General features: G+C 42.8%; 1 protein-coding gene across 1 annotated transcript in view; it reads left to right on the top strand.

The window, feature by feature from the left end:
• Positions 1-1,531: 1,531 nt before the first annotated feature.
• The window catches only part of PLCG2 (phospholipase C gamma 2), an 85,990-nt gene continuing 73,886 nt past the window's right edge, over positions 1,532-13,635 (top strand). The window contains exon 1 of the mRNA XM_055000409.1: positions 1,532-1,647. The gene's annotated coding sequence lies outside the window, so the exon portion shown is untranslated. The remainder of the gene's footprint in view (positions 1,648-13,635) is intronic.

Raw genomic sequence — 13,635 nt, 5'->3', positions numbered from 1 at the left:
ATAAACGAACCTAAAACACTTCAAAACTTGTACGATGTGTACCTCATGATGCTTTGGGTGTGAAGAAATTTATGTCTGGATGAATTAATGAAGTGAATGAGTTTTACTGTTAGATACATATACATATATATGATTTTACCTTTTATGTATTTACCCATTTTAAGTATTTAAAAACTGCTCTTTTTATCTGTACTTTACTTGGGGGGTCTTCTGACCGTCATAAACCTTTGATTGATTGATTGAAATTTATGTCATTTATAGTCTGCCTTTCTCATTTAGACTCAAGGCAAATTACATAGAGCAAGATTAGCATAGTTCATATCAAGGGCATTTCAATAAACAATGCCATAGGATAAAGAAACGCAAGTTTACAAAGACTGTGATGAAATTTTATTTATTTTACTTATGGCATTTATAGTCTGTCTTTCCCACTGAGACTCAAGGTGGATTACATAGTGAGATTAGTGCAAGGGCATTTCAATAAACGATGCCATAGGATGAATATAAGCAAATTTACAAAGACATCATGTTAGCAAAAATCCAACACAAAGTTGAAGACCTGCTGAAACAGAGCATATAAGCAATTCTAGGACTTTGGTTTGTCTAGCTTAAATAGGGCTGCCAGCTCCAAGTTGGGAAATTCCTGGTGATCTGGGGGGTGAAACCTGGAGAAAGTGGGGTTTGGGGAGGGAAAGAACCTGGGCACGGCATAATTTCGAGTCCACCCCACAAAGTAGCCATTTTCTTCAGGGGAACAGTTGTAATTCCTGAAGATCTCCAGCCACCACCTGGAGGCTAACCAACCACTATAGGAGGCAAAAGGGAAATACAATTCCTCTAAGATATTTAGTAATTTTTATCGAAAAAATTTTGGTTATATAAAGTGCAGACAGTGCTTAAGTGTATCAAACACATACAAAAATTATACAAAAGTTATACAAAAGGCGCCCCGTTGTATCAGAGCCAAACTACAAGTGACGCCTGACACAGGTTGGACACTTGCCAGCTTCCCTCAAGTTTTGATGGGAAATGTAGGCATCCTGGTTTTACAGCTTCGCTCTCCATTACAGCTGCAAGACCAGGACGCCTACATTTCCCATCAAAACTTGAGGGATGCTGACAGGTGTCCAACCTGTGTCTGGCCTCACTTGTAGCTTGGCTCTTAGTTACCACCTGGAGGCTGGCAACCCGAGTCTTAAAAATGACTGTCCACCAGGTAGTCTTGAAGGGCAAAGGGGCCCGGTGGGCGTCCCGCATCTAGTGGCCGCGAGTTCCCTCCGCTCCCAGCCACGTTTTGAGGATCTGAGTAGAGACAGTCTGTCGGCGGCCGGCCGCGTTTCCCCTTCCTTCTCGGGCCAACGCGCCTCCCGAGCGACCGGGGCTCGGATCCGAGGCGAGGCGCCGGCCTCCCTCTCGCCTGGCGGCTGGCTGGGCCGCGTCACGTGGCTGCGCGCCCGGCCCGCCCCCCTCCTCGGGCTGGAGAAGCAGAAGTGGGCGCCTTGCTGAGGCGGGCGAGCGCGAGCGAGCGGCGGACAGAGACGGGCGAGGAAGAGGGGCCGGCTCGGGTGGGCGCCTCCGCTGCCGCATCACCGCCGGGGCGAGGGGAGCCACGCCGGAGCCCGCCACTGCCGCCGGCCGAGGGCTGAGGTGAGGCGAGGCGAGCGGGCGACCCGGCAGGGCTGGCGTGAGGCGCGGAGGGATCCTTGGCGCGTGGCCGCCTTCAGCACCACGGCTCAGGTCCTCTCTCCGGCGCGGGGCTCCCTTCCCCGCCAACTTCAGCCGGATCCACGCTGAAGCGGGAGAGAGCGAGAGCCCGGCAGCACCTGCCGGACGGACAAAATGTGCGGCAGGGCGGGAGCTTTCGCGAGTCACCGCTCACTTCTTCACATCCAGAGGAGTCGGCTGTGTTAGTCTGTAGGAGCAAAACTGCAAAGAGTCCGGTAGCACCTTTAAGACTAGCTAACTTTACTGGAGCATAAGCTTTCGAGAATCACAGGTCTCTTCGTCAGATGCATGGAGGGTAAGAAGAAACTTAAGTTCCATGCAGCTGACGAAGAGAACTGTGATTCTCGAAAGCTTATGCTCCAGTAAAGTTGGTTAGTCTTAAAGGTGCTACTGGGCTCTGCTGTTTTCTTCAGATACCACCATCTTGCTCCATACTGAGTTCATTTTTTTTAAAAAAAGGTGCTGGGGCTCAGGGTTTTCATTTTTTTCAAAGGTGCCGGGGCTTAACAGTGAGGTTCTTTTTTTAAAAAAAGGTGCTGGGGCTCCATAGTGTGGCCATTTTTGAAAAAAAGGTACTAGGGCCTGCCTGGAAGGGGCAGCACCATCTAGGCACCGGAGGGAAATAGCTGCTCTGCACATGCTCTGGAGCGCCACGGCTCTTTCCCCAGCACGTTGGCGCTGGCGAATCCCTATCTTCTAATGCTGCATTCTCTCTTCAAATGCACACCCAATGGAAGTGGCACCTTCTCTGTTCTGGCTAGGAAGAAAGGGAATGGCCACTCTGCACATGCTCTGGAGTGCATTTTAATGCCTCTGCTATTTCTAGCAGGTTGGCACTGGCTAATTACTCCTTTCTAGTATCTCCCCCGGATGCACATCCAATGAATTTCTTTTTAAAGGGAGGGACACAAATATTTGCTGGAAGTCGCACCTTCCTCCCCTGTTCTGGCTAGGGAGAAAGGGAATGGTCACTTTGCACATATTCCAGAACACATTATCATTCCTCTGCCACTCCCAGCAGATTGGCATTAACTCATCGCTCTTTCCTAATACCTTCCTTCCAAATGCTCATTCTTAGTGGCCAGAGACTGAATTTTGTCTGTAAGTTCCACCCCCTACTCCCCACTACCATGTAGAGAGATGGGGAATTGTGGCTGAGCCTGCGCTTTGCAGCGCATTTTGAATATATTTTAATGGAACACACTTTGATGTGTAATGTTTATTAGATGACCCTGGCGTTGATCATATTTACTTAATGCTGTGTAATCTGCCTTGTGAAAGGTGGACTATAAATAAAGTAAATAAATAACGGTTAAAAAAGTAATGGCCTTCTCTTTCTCAGCAGGTGGTCACTGGCTAATTGCTCTTTCCTAATACTGCACTCTGTCTTTCTTCCAACGGCACATCCAAATATTCATTTTTAAAAACAAGGTGCTAGTTAAATTTTGTCTGGAAGTGCCCCCCACCAGTATAAACCAAGGAAGCTAGTTGAGGTACCTCAGGGGACGTGGTGGGACGAAAGTGTTTCTGTTTACCTAGGCTTCTAGGTAAAGGGCTGATTTGCTTATTTTGTTCGCTTAAAACATAATTTTATAAAGCCTGTATTTAGCCTGAGAAATGTTTAAGGCCCATTTGAAACCTCTCCATATTTTGTGTTGTTTTATGAAACGTTTACAAAGTTTTATGCTTTTATTACGTTTTATTTTGTAATCTGCTTTGGCAGGTTCCCAGGAGAGAAATTTTCCAAGTAAACAAATAAATGATACATACTACATGCTCTTTGCTTTCCGTCACATTCCCAAAGAGGTTGTAGTGACTCTGCCACTTCTTTAAAAACTAATCGCATTGGTCAGTGAGTTTTAGCTAAATAAAAAAGATGCAGGTTGCAAATGCATCACATCTTGTTCTTTTTCTGTTGCCGTGTTGTTAACTGTGCTTTTTAAAAGACAATTCCAGGGATCAAGTCTTCACTGGAAATGCTTTTCTCTTCCTAGAGAAGCTGATGATTTCTTGGAGGGTGTGGGGAGTTGCTGTTGTACATGTTCTGTGTCATTCTTTTTTAATGTCTTCATGCATCCCAAAGCAAGTTGTGGTTGCTTCACATCACCTTCTCTCTCACTTTCTTCCTCCCTTCCCAGAAGTGAGTTAACCTTTTTTTCAAGGTAATCATTTTAACAGGTATATGGAAGTGCCCTCCTCTAAATGGACTAATAAAGGGTGGAGGGAGGGGAACACTTTGCATATGACCTCTGTATGATCAAATCTTTGCTATTTTATTCAGGGCTTTCTTTCTGGGGAAAGAGGTGTTGGAACTGAGTGGGTTGCCCTAGGAGAAAATGGTCACATGGCTGGTGGCCCCGCCCCCTGATCTCCAGACAGAGGGGAGTTTAGATTGCCAGCGGCTCGGAGGGCAATCTCAACTCCCCTCTGTCTGGAGATCAGGGGGCGGGGCCACCAGCCATGTGACCATTTTCAAGAGGTTCTAGAACTCTGTTCCACCGCATTCCAGCTGAAAAAAAGCCCTGATTTTATTTATGTAGACGTTTACACCCTGTTTTCCTTCCCCATGGGGATCAAAAGTGGTTTGCAGCGTTCTTCCTTCCTCCTTTTTATCTTTACAACCATTTGAAGCATAGAGGCAGAGACAACTGGCCAGTCCAAGGTCATCCAGCAAAGCAGAGTAGGGATTTGAACCCGGGTTCTTCCAGTTCCTAGCAACAGGTGTTCCGCATGGCCTTGGTTTTAGGTGCCTTTGCTTGTAACGGTACTGCTGTTTGTACTGTAGCTTGTCTGGAAAGGTCCACCATGCTGCTAAATTTTGATCTAGCTGATTGCTTAGTTTAAAATATTTTATTTACCCCAGTATTTGAATTTGAATCTTGCTGCTGCTTAACTTCTTTAATCTAAAGTTTTAATATTTGAATGTATTGTTGTGAATCACCTTCAGAGCACTTGAACAGCAAGGCCGTAAATAAAGTTTCCAGATAAGTAAATCTCTGTAAGCCTTGTTCTCAACCCTGCAGAATGGCTAAGGTGCTTTCTCTGCTCTGCTGCAAAAAAGAGGGAAGGAAACCAGCCGCCTGCCCTACCTCCCCCTAAGCCTTTTCACCAATAGGGAATAGATGGCTTATCACCATGCCAATTTAGGTACGGAGTGAAGGAAATAAAAATAGAAATATGTGAACATAGAAGCTGGTCCTTTCTTTAAGGAATGTGGTGAAAGTGTGTGCGCAGCGTAGAATATTGCAATGTTTCAGTATAATACTTTTTGTGTATTGACAAGCCACAGATTCTCTTTAAGCTCTCTGGGTTGCTCTTGGAAAGGAGCAGTGCCAGCCCACCAAACTTTCTGGCTGCATTCAGAATCTCCAGTTAAGTGAAGATGTACATGAAAAAAGCTTACCGTTACCTTGCCCCCCTTACTTGTTCATGTGGAGCACAATGAAGGATTGTTGGCCTGGAAAAAACGTTGCCTGCATTTGTACATAATAGGGAACTAATCGTCTGAACTGGTTTTTTTCTTCACAAGCCAGGATTCTGTACTTGGATCAAACCATCGTTTACAACCCTGGCTAACAAGAATGAAACAAACTCTGCTTCAGCCCAGTGCCTGTATTCAGGCATCAAGAGAAGTCGGAGTTTTGTTTCAAACCATGATCTGAGTGGGAAAAGAGGAAGGCACGTGCACGAGAGCCACTGTGGTGTAGTGGTCAGAGTGTTGGGCGAGGATTTGGGAGACCATGTTCAAATTTCCACTCTGCCATGAAAGCTTGCCAAGGGGACCTTGGGTCAGTTGAACTCTCTCAGCCTAGCCCATTTCACAGAGTTGTAGCGAGGATAAAATAGAAGCGTGTAAAACAGTGTGAGCCTCTTGGGGTTCCCACTGGGGAGAAAGGAAGGGTATAAATGAAGAAAATAAATAGGTATGGCGACAAACCCTATTCATTGTTGGAAATAGCAATGTCTGGTGTACAACAGCAGCAAGAAGGAAGAAGAGCCTACCATGCAGGGGGCAGCAAGGATCACTTAGTTAGGACAGTGAGAGCAGCACCTCTCTTGTTTCCTGGGGGTCATTTCCTTGTCTTGTCTCCTATTGGGCTAAACAGGGCAGTATCCTGCTTCTCTCTCCTGCCACACTTCTTATCTCTCTCTGCAAGATGTAGTCAGATAGCAAGGATCTCTCTCTCCCTTCTTTCCTATCAAGTATGTAATTTCCTCAAATAAAACTTTTTGCCTCTCTAATCAGCACAGCGTAATTCCACAGCGTTATTTACACTCGCTCTATCATTCATGTACATAATTGTTTTAGTTGGAGCTTCTCATGATGTCTGAATGCAGTGCCTGAGAGTGGTTGGGAGAAGCTCCTTTTGTGAAACAATGAGAATACCGTACAGTGGAACTGCTGCAGCTAGGAGAGTGTGCCTTGTTTGTTCTTAGACCTTCCTCTCCAGTATTTGGTCATCTTGATAAAATAATCCTGGGTGAAGACGTTAAGGCATGTTCACTTTTTTTTTTTGGAAAAACATCATCTGTTCTTAGCGTTTGACTTGGGCTGCAGAGAAGGTGATGTTGCTGCTCAAAAATCTGAAATACATTGAAATATATTTCACCTCTGTGCACAACAGCTGTCATGCTTATACATAGGTGTGCTTTGATGCAAGAACAATTTCCTATTTTCCGACAGGTTAAGATTCCTGACTTCTGTTGCAGTAGTTGTGAGCATTAAACTCTCCAAAACCTGAGCATATTCTCTCCTGTCACAATAGTTTTGGCTAGTTAAGGATGTCAATTTTTACCATCTTTGCCCCAGATTTTAAAAAATAATGGCAGAGTATTCTTGCAAGGTGCTCCCCAGATTGGGAATTCCCTTCTTAACAATTCCCTCTTAACATTTCTGAAAGTCTGGTTTGTTAAAGATGCTTGACAGACTTCCTAAAAAATACTTGAATGCTTATTTATTAGCTAGTTGTAAGCAAAGTCTTGCCATTATGTTAAGTAGCTGTTTTTCAAAATTAAAACTGTATGTGTATTTTATGGTGGATACTTTTTATAAGATGTGTGTCAGTCACATTGTGACTAATTCATGGACAGGACTCATTAAAGATCAGATAAATTATATTTTGGGATCATCTTCTATGCTAACAATCATGAAGAATTTTATTACAGAGAGCAGTTACCTAATTCCAAGTAACAGCAAAAGTAGAATAATCTGTAACCCAATCAGTAGCTTTGTCGGTCAGTTGCAAAAAAATAAAAATAAAATAGGAGTCTAGTGGCACTTTGAAGACTAACAACGCTTATGCCGGAATAAATTTGTTTAGTTTTCAAGGTGCCCTTGGGCCCCTGATTTGTTTTAGTTATAGATGCAGTTTTGTTTTCAAGTAGTTGGTAGTTTATTTACAAAACTTTTTGTTTGATGTTGAATATATATTGACTAGAAAGACTGCACTAAGATCCCTAAAACAAACTATAATCCAATAATACTTTATTGGGTCCAGCGACAGTGACTCAAAAATGTGTTCAAAAGTATGTTCAAGAACACTTCCTCAGGGTAGATGCTTGGGCACATGCTTTTGTGTCGTTGTAGCTGGTCCCAATAAAAGTTTTGTGTGGATTGTGGGGTGGGGGGGAATTGGATTTTGATTTTGGATGAGTAATGCTGCAAACAACTTTTTAAAAACTAGGAATCCTGCCCTATTGTGTATAAAGGACCGGAAGATGATCCAAAATCTGGTTGCTGTTTTGTACAGTAGTTAAGAATGGCAGGACTCTAATCTGGAGACTGGGTTTGATTTCACACTCCTTCACTTGAGACCAGCTAGGTGACCTCCGGACAGTCACAACTTCTCAGAGTTCTCTCAGCAATCACAGGGTGATTGTTGTGAGGATAATAATAACAGCCTTTGTGGGAGTTAAGTTGTCCTGAAGGGCGGTATAAAAATCAAACGCTGTTGATGTTAGTTGTTGTAAATTTTCCGGGCTGTATGGCCGTGGTCTTGTCATTGTAGTTCCTGACGTTTCGCCAAGACCACGGCCATACAGCCTGGAAAATCTACAACAACTAATGCTCTCCGGCTGTGAAAGCCTTCAACAATATATTGTTGTTGTTGTTAATCTTATTCATTTGTAATTTGATCCAGAGGAGTTAACTGTGTTAGTCTGTAGTAGCAAAATCAAAAAGAGTCCAGTAGCACCTTTAAGACTAACCAACTTTATTGTTGGTTAGTGCATCTGACGAAGAGAACTGTGATTCTCGAAAGCTTATGTTACAATAAAGTTGGTTAGTCTTAAAGGTGCTACTGGACTCTTTTTGATTTGTAATTTGGAGGGCCTTAAGTTGTACCCTTAAACGGAACCCTTTGACCATGGTAAAGTTCTCTGTTGTAGGTTTCTTGTATTGATTAAGTAATCTATGTAGTACAAAATCCTTATGTGTTCCTCAGAGTTCTTGGCCTTACATCGAGGCCTAATTTTATATGACCGCCCCATTGAATTTAATCAAAATTGTCAATGGACCACAGAGATGTACGTGGATTGTGGGGATATAAATTACTTTCTTTGACTTCATATATGTATCTTCTTTGTTTAAGATGTTACGTAGGTAGCACCTTCCCAACCATCCTTATATTCCAGGTTCCAGTGCAAATTAATAGGGCCCTATAGTCGAAGCCAGCATAAATCAAAGCCTGTTAGATTGGTTCTGCCTGTATTTAACATAGGTAATTTAATTCATCACCATTGCATGAAGAGTTCTGCCAGGAATAGAGTTATCCTGTCCACATGTTATATCGAATGCAAATGCTAGCCCTGTCCACAAGCTATATTGAACAGAAATACATCCTGCCTGTACATTTGTATGTCTATTTTGAAAGACAGGGCCAACGTGTGTTCACTTTATGAAGGAAACGGGGGGCCAGTACTGGGAGAAATGTGGGGTTGGTTCAGCTGTTCATATGTTGATTGTAACATGAGAACTACTCAATGCACATACAAAGAACAATCAACTGTATACTGTACACAGATTGTACATGTGTTCACTGTAAATTGTGGGCCGCTGATGGAATCCTAACCTGCAGCTACGGGAACATGACGTGCCTTGAAGTTGGCATTCAAGTTTGGCACTGTCTAAGTGGCTGCTTATCAAGGAACAATAATAAAATATATAAAATAACACTAAAAAACTACCACAAGTTTTTTTGCCCGTAGAAATTATATGTTACACCATGGCTTCCAAAAACATCAAAGCCTGCACTATAAAGAAGTTTACTTCTTTTTTGTTCAAACTAAATTTAACCACACTTTGAATATTTGCATGTGTTTGGTTAAATCATTCAGTCCTGCTCTATGTGTACGTGGGCACATGTACAAGAGCGGTTTGTTAACTTGGACAGCCTAGGTTGAGAAGAGAATTGGATGACTCGGTCGATGATTTCTCAAAACTCCTCCTGTTATTATCTAGCTAATGCTTTCCCGGGTTTCCTTGTCTTTCCAGGTTCCAATGCAAATTAGTGGGGTGTAGCAGTCAAAGCCAATGCAGTATTACTGTGCCAGTTCAGTGCCTCCTGTAATGAAGGTCTGATTTGCCGTCTTTGTACTAAACAAATGTTTTGGGAAAGCTACAGGAAGAAAGGCAATAGTAGCCAGGTACATGAATAGGGGACTTCTCACCCATTTCCCTTCTGTCTTTGTCTTGCCCTATCTGACTGCTGTACTTCTCTCATGATCTGGCAGCCTTGTTGCTGATTTTCTTCAGGCTCCATTTTTTAATATTGCTGCCTCTTGTCCAGCGGCCATTTTGACCGCCTCTTAGTTTATGCCAGTTTTTCTCAGTGCCTGCTGTCTAGAACGTAATCATCGCTCCCTTCAGATGTTGGGTGGATTTTTCTGATGAGGCGTTCAAACAAACTGACGTGAAAGTCAGTTTGTTTGAAAGTCAGAAGGGCTAAAATTACTTTGTAGAAAACTTGTATGGGAAAGAATACTTATAATTTGTCCCATCAGACAAATAACTTTAATCTTGATTTGTGTTAAGATGATGCCTGTCTGAGGGCCTAACTCTGTTCCATCACCCCTGAGTCCTCTCTGGATCTGCTGGAAGGATCTAGTGAGTTCTGTTCTTGGAACTGAGGGCCAAGCTACACATGACGAATGACACTTGAACGGCAAGTGGATTGAGTGGAGGGCAAGTGAACAGGGAGAAATACACTTGCCATTCAAGTGTCATTTGTCATGTGTAGCTTGGCCCTCAGTTCCCAGGTGCACAGGGGCATTATTTGGACTGGGACCTTGGTGCCCTGGGAGAAGGGAGTTAAGACACCCCCCCCCCCACCAGTGCTGTTTTCCTTATCTTAAATGGCCTCGGGGAGCTGCCCTTTGGGGAAACTTGCATTATGCCATATGAGTTTCCTCAATAGGGCAAATATGGATTTCCCAGGGTTGTTTCAGATTGAGAAGATGGTGCTAGAATAAAGGCTGAAGCCTTTTCATATATTATGATCCCAGATTGAAATGGGCTCCCACACACTTGGGAATTCTGTTCTGAGCGTAGAACTTGTAAAGCCTGTGTGATGGAAAATCCCTGTGAAGGACTTGGAAATGAGGCAGAGAAAATATAACTTAGAGTTAGGCCCTTAGCATTTGGGGAATGCAATATTATAAACATCTTACTGGTTTGGTGCAGTGGTTAAGAGCAGCAGGACTCTAATCTGGAGAACCAGGTTTGATTCCCCCCTTCTCCACTTGAAGCCAGCTGGGTGACCTTGGGTCAGTCACAGCTTCTCAGAGCACGCTCAGCTGCATCCATCTCACAGGGTGATTGTCACGAGGATAATAACACACTTTGTAAACTGCTCTGAGTGGGCGTTAAGTTGTCCTGAAGAGTGGTATATAAATCGAATGTAGTAGTAGTAGTAGTAGTAGTAGTAGTAGTAGTAGTAGTAGTAGTAGTAGTAATAATAATAATAATAATAATAATAATAATAAATATAGAACTAGAGCTGTGGAGACCAAAACTGTGGTTTGATTTATGATTCTCATTCCTAAGCTGCACAATAGACAGCAAAGTGAGACTTTAGATATCAAAATATTTGGTCTCTATATTTTGTTAAAATGGTAACATACATATGCATTGCCAAGAAAACAATATATTTTCAGAAACGTCTTTAAGTATCTGGGCAATTGTGTTAACCACAGAAATGGGGTGGGGGGGGTTAGACTGAAAAAGAAGGTTATGGAAAAGAAAGAAGTGACATGGGGTCAGTCAGGTTATTAACAAGGAAACTGAAAGAACTTGCTAGTAATGAACAGCGGTGAGCGAAAAGGATGAAGAGAAGGAGGAGACACTGTGGCTTGTGGCTGGAGTAGCTTTTGACTTCCAGTTATTTCTGTTCCCCTGTCATTTTAAGTAGAGGAGGAGGATTCCAGTAGACAATAATCACTTTTTCCTATTACTTTTCATGAATGGTTGCATGCTATGTGAGAGCCAACTGGAAAGTAAGTAGGAAAGGCCCGTAGCTTAGACCAAACTCTGATCCTTTTAGTTTTGTTGGGTTGTTTATACTAACCTGTTGCTGGAATGGGGTGGGGGTGGGGTGGGGGCAGATTCATATGGTGGGAGAGGACCATTTAATCCTCTTGGACCATCCCCGAAAATCACCCTCGCAAACTGCTTTTACCTCCTGTTAGGGAAGCTTATGTGTACTCATAAGTTTTCCCCAGCAGGGCCAAAACCACTTTGGTGAGGCTAATTTTCAGTATGAAAATGCAAAGGATTAGATTACCCCCTCCATCCTGGTTAGTTTTGCGCTTTAAAACTGCTTTCACACATATTGGGTAATGCACTTCTAATGCACTTTAGCGATCATTTGCAAGTGGATTTTCCAGTTTCACACAGGAAACAGAACTGTATAAAACAGACTGTTAAAAAAAAAGGGGTTTTAGGGCTAGGAAAGGTCTGTACCTGAAATCTCAGAGAACTTGTGCTAGTCAGAGGTGGCTGTGCTGGTCTGTTTCTAGATTACTGGTCTGATAAGAGCCAAGCTACAAGTGACGCCTTACACAGGTTGGACACTTGTCAGCTTCCCTCAAGTTTTGATGGGAAATGTAGGCGTCCTGGTTTTACAGCTTGGCTCTCCATTACAGCTGCAAGACCAGGACGCCTACATTTCCCATCAAAACTTGAGGGAAGCTGACAAGTGTCCGACCTGTGTAAGGCGTCACTTGTAGCTTGGCTCTAACTTGACATAAGGCAACTTCATGTCCAGGAATGTGGAACTGACGTAAGAAGGCAAATGTGTTTTTATAAGGCTTGAAATTTGAGTTTGAACCTTGCGGTTTCATGATACTTGTTTCAGGTGGGTAGCCATGTTGGTCTGGCGCAGAAGAGCAAGATCTGATTCCAGTAGCACCTTAAAGACCAACGAGATTCCCAGGGCATAAGCTTTCCAGAGTCAAAGCTCCCTTTGTCAGGTAAGGGATGAAAGGCGCTTTGACTCTGGAAAGGTTATACCCTGGAAATCTTGATGGTATTTGTTACGCAGCAAAAATAAATACATTTTGGAAATCTGATGAATTGCGACATATATGCCAAAGCAGGTTGTCAAGTGTGTTCATGGTCCAGCATTTTGCAGTGCTCATGAATGATACCGGAGGTGAGAAACTTTGTTCCATACCTCTTTGCCAACTAAAACTGCTTTTTTTTGGGGGGGGGAGCCTCAGATGACCATTTTATTGCCACTTTGCTAGAGCCTGCTGTGTCTTCAGGATGTTAAGGTGAACATGAGGGGTATTTCTCTAAAAATATACTATTTTAATCGGAAGCCACGTTGAAGTGTTAGGCTAGACCAGTTCAGCCTTGGTATTGATATCACATTGCCTCTCAGTTCCTCATTATAAAAGGGGAAAAAAAGAGATCACACTCTCTGAGGGTTTGTCGCTTCAGAAATGGCTTGTTTCTATATTACCGTATTATTCTTCTCAAAAAACGATCTTCCACAAGTCCACAATTTTTAAAAAATGTGGCATTCATTGTTTAAAATGTTAAGGACGAATCAAGCAGTGTAATATTTATTATCATGTAGCCTAGTAGTGGGCATTGCCCCCCCCCACAAAAAATTGAAAACAACCCTGATTTATAGTCTTACCCACAAATCAATAACAGGGTGTTCTGCTTTCAATGGATGTCCTCTTGCCCAGCAGTCCAATCCAGAGTGCTGACTCCTAAATCTTCTGGTTGAACTGGTTTATAAATTGTAGCAAAAGCCTCTTCACTTTTGCTTCGTGTATTTCATAGGCTCTTTCCTATTGAGAAAAAATTGACAGGGTGTAATTATGGTTATGGATGAAGCTTATGATCCCTCCCACAGTTTGCGGGACAAAGTACTTGGTGTTTGTCTTCTTTTGGTGAAAAGAGGACTGTGCTGTTGAATTCATTGGTTGAGTTAAAACAGTTCGACAGGGCAATGCCAAGAGGAGTTACTTCCTTCTAAGAGCATTGAAATCTGTCATAAAATACATATAACTATTCTATTCTAAGAATAATTAAGATTAATTTGCAAAGCTAATATAATGTTCGATGGAGTCGAGTGAATTATCTCTCACACATGAGAAATAAGAGTTCATCCTTCCACAGTGAATAACTAATTAAATGTAACAAACATTTCCCTTGGGAAGTTTAGGTGAAATACATGCCCCACAGGGAAGGGCAAAGTGTTTGGTTCGGAGTAATTATTACCAGTAACAAGAAACACTAGACCCCGCCCCCAACATTAATGTCTTTCTGTCTCATGAAATTAATGGAAGAAAAAAATTGAACAGGTAGAAAGTTAGTTATGAGTTCAAAACTCTCCCCACAGCCACGAGGACCATGAATGCTTCATTAAAAGCAACAACTATGTCTGATTCTGCTTTTGC

This window comes from Eublepharis macularius, chromosome 16 (assembly GCF_028583425.1).
Source record: "Eublepharis macularius isolate TG4126 chromosome 16, MPM_Emac_v1.0, whole genome shotgun sequence".
NCBI classification, from domain to species: Eukaryota; Metazoa; Chordata; class Lepidosauria; order Squamata; family Eublepharidae; genus Eublepharis; species Eublepharis macularius.
Note: the sequence above shows the minus strand (reverse complement) of the source record. Positions and strands in the feature narration are given on the sequence as shown.